Source organism: Centrocercus urophasianus, unplaced genomic scaffold (assembly GCF_019232065.1).
Source record: "Centrocercus urophasianus isolate 14NV4802_14NV808 unplaced genomic scaffold, USGS_Curo_1.0 seq_7, whole genome shotgun sequence".
NCBI lineage: Eukaryota > Metazoa > Chordata > Aves > Galliformes > Phasianidae > Centrocercus > Centrocercus urophasianus.
Window position 1 is genome coordinate 5,830,242 of NW_024885310.1, and position 3,420 is coordinate 5,833,661.

A 3,420-nucleotide genomic window follows, 5' to 3' on the forward strand; every position below is an offset into this window, starting at 1 on the left:
ACTCAAAAGAAGAAAAGGGTGATCAACAACTGCCCTTCTTTATGAATGAAAGAAAGGTATGGGACAGGATGGCCCTATTTCCTAATTCTTACCTTTGTCCTCTTCTGCAAAACAAGAGGCAAAGGCCCTGAAAGGGCTGTCTTCTAAAACAAATTTTAGATTGGTGGAAGGCACAAGGGCAGGTTGCTCTCTGGAAGTTTGCAGAGGTTTATAATTCGTTTGTAAGGTGGGTAAAAACAAATGTGGGTGAGCTTGACTGCCTGCTTTGTTTGCACATACAACAGTTACCTGGCCATCTCCTTTGACTTGTTTCTTAAATATTGTTTAAACATTCAGTGCTCAGGCAAGGTGAGAATACAGGCTGTACTTGCAGATTATCAAATATCTGTTTGTATGTACTGTTTATTCCTTATTCTAAGTGCAAGTGTATTGCTGTTGCCTTTCAAAAGAGAATTTTTACATGGAAATGAATCTGTTTTTTCTTTCCTTTTTTGAAAAGATTATTGCTTCAGCAAACTTCATGCTGTCGGAGCTCTTTCAGTTGGATGAGCCTGAAAAAGAAGACAATACAGACTTCCCTATAAATGGAAATTCTGATGAAAGTTAGAGTGAAGAAGAGGAAGAAATGCCAGACAGTGATGAGAATGGTTTTTACAGTAACAGTTCTGATCCACCAGATGACAACAAAGCAGTGGCTGTAATAAAATCTGTAGGAGAGTTATCAGTACCAGAAAAATACAAGTGTGTTCATCGAATATGTGTAAGTAAAGTTATGGGTTTTTGTTTAAGGAATTTCTTGAATTGATGCTGCAAAATTCAGCTACTTGTTAGTTTTGTCGTAAGCTGTCATCATGTGCCTTCTCTTTAGTTGTGGCTTTTCATTTTTGTTTTTTCTCCTCTGCCTCATGCTTCAGTCAGCTTTTTCATTAGCTGAAGTTTGTTGTTTCTTCACGAGCATCAAAAATTGCTACATTTGGGGAAATATTCTAATGCAATCTATTTTGATGGAACACAGAACTGTCACCCCCTGCAGCCAATTCAAAAAGATGTGTCCACTGAAGAGCACAAAGCATTTCTTAAAGTAGCTCATCTTCATAGCATCTCTTACAGTGCAGAAAAGGCTCTGATTATGATAAGCCAGTGCTACAAAGATGGTATTGTAATTAAGATGATTTATTTAGCTACATGTTGTTTTCATTCTGAGGAACAGGCTTTGTCAGTGCAGGATTTTTCTGAGAAGTGCTTTGGGTACTGCCTAGAGATCGGGCTCTTGTATTTCACAAGCGATATCTGGTAAGTGGTTAAGAAGTCTTCGCTCCTTCTAACCAATTCTGAAGCCCACTGGAAGAAGTTCTGTGAGTTATGCTGCCTTCTGTGCGGTTCCACCTTCCTTCGGCCCAAAGCCTAGAAAAAAGATGGAAAGAAAAAGCCATGTAAACATACGACTTTTGATCACAGTTTCACAGATGAAGCTTGTAACAGTCACTACCCCGCTGGAAGCTAACAAAGCTAATTAAAATGAACTACAAAAGGGACCTCAAAACTGAATTAATCTGTGATTTATGTACTGAATGGCAAGTACACTGCTTGTTGCAGGGGAGGTGGAAGAGGTATTGATCGCATAACTAATTTATAATCTCATTTTTTAACACAGATTTTGGACTGAAGTCAGCCACCGTACATTCTGGCATACAGGCGTATCTCGTAACTACAAGGGAAAAGTAGCTGATGCTGGAGAGCAGCAGGACTTTGACTATCCCAAGTTATAACCGTGTAACAGCAAAATACGTTCCTTCCTCAGCACAGCTGGCCATCATCACGCTCCATCGTCAGGCTGCCCAGGATCCCATCCAACCTGGCCTTGATCACCTCCAGGGATGGATGGGGCTGCTTCAAGACAGCTTTGTGCACAGGTGCAACTCAGCACCAGGCAGCGCTTCTCACTTGCAAGCAGTGCCTGTGGGTTGGGCAGCGCTCCCCCAGCAGCACTGGGCTGCTTGGAAAGGAAGCATACCTTTTATTTTGGTCACTCAACCATGAATGATTTAGCTGCTATTAAGAGCACAAAGCCAGAAATCGCCTTCTGCAGTCCTGCTGCAGCTTGTTGGGGAACAGTGGAGCACCAGTAAAAAAAAAAAAAGCAAAAATAAAAGACAAGTCTGGCCTGGCAGGGCTGCTGGCGCCACTATGTACAGCCCACGGACTGACTGTTGGAAGGAGAACTTGCAGTGCCCAGTGCCCCAGCCTGCTCTTTCTGCAGTGACTGTGTGAAGGAAGGTGAATTCAGGGAGCAGTTCTGTAATGTTCCTCATACCGAATGGGAAGACATCCGGGGCAGCAGTTACGCTGTTACAGCCCGTAGAACTTGATCTCAAGTGCTCTTGCTCACAAGGGCTCCCAGGCAGTAAATGCCACCGGTGCCATGACTGCTGGGGACCCACTGGGCTGCAACTGCCAGTCCTCAACCGCCATCTGTAACACGGATGGATGCTCTCTGTCATTAGAACTCATCTGCAATCCTCGGGGTCTGTGACACTGAGTTGCTGAGGCAACACAAAAAGCTAATAAAACCCTGAAATTACGCAGGGCTCTTTGTTAATGTCTGAAGCCTAACATTTCCTTGTCAACTATAACTGATGTCTATTATTTTTTATGTATTACTGCCACATGCTGTCATACGGCTGTGCTCCTACCTGTCTGCAAAGCAGATGCACACGTGTGGTACACAACATGTGCACACAGAGATTTATTGTGTCTTGCTCTATGTGGGCAGCAGCACACCAACCACTGGAAGGAAAACCCTTCCCAGCAAGTTGGAACGTCCTTAAGAATCTTTTGGAATCTTTTGCAGCCAACTTCCAGGCACTTAGCATTTTTTGCTCCGTGTGCAAACCCATTTAAGATCTTGATTGCAATGCTTTCAACGTTGGCACTCCATCACGTTGTGCAAAACAAAGCAATTACAGGGCACCTGAGCCGCACTGAGTTCTGTCTCCTCTGGCTTCCAGAAGACAGAAGAGTTTTGCCATGACTGATGGCATGTTATGCACATAGTAGGCAACGACATTTCTCACACGCAGCCTAGATAGTTCAATGCAGCTGAACTGCTCCGAGCACTACAGTCTTCTTGCCTCCTTCACAAAAGTCCTAGGGAACTCTGTGTCACCAATAGTAATAAACTCACACCCACTGAGAAAGGGAAGATCTTCCCTTCTGCTTGCTCCCTCTATTTGTACAAGGGGGGCACATGTAGCTCCTCACGACTCCCAGCTTTCTTCCCTTTTGTCAGCAAATGGCAAGGTATTCTGAAGTGCCGGGCTGTTCAACAACAAGTGTGTGATACACGTTTTGGAGAGGGATTGCAGATGCCAGGAGAAATTAGCTCTGCCCCTCGTGCTGCACTGAATGACCAACAGTGGA

At 44.1% G+C, this 3,420-nt stretch overlaps 1 long non-coding RNA gene across 1 annotated transcript; it reads left to right on the forward strand.

Annotated features, from left to right (window-relative positions):
* Positions 1-9: 9 nt before the first annotated feature.
* Positions 10-2,581, forward strand: LOC122170484. The gene is made up of 2 exons (XR_006171782.1): positions 10-760; positions 1,655-2,581. It is a non-coding gene; the product is annotated as an uncharacterized LOC122170484 (long non-coding RNA).
* The last annotated feature ends 839 nt before the right edge of the window (positions 2,582-3,420 follow it).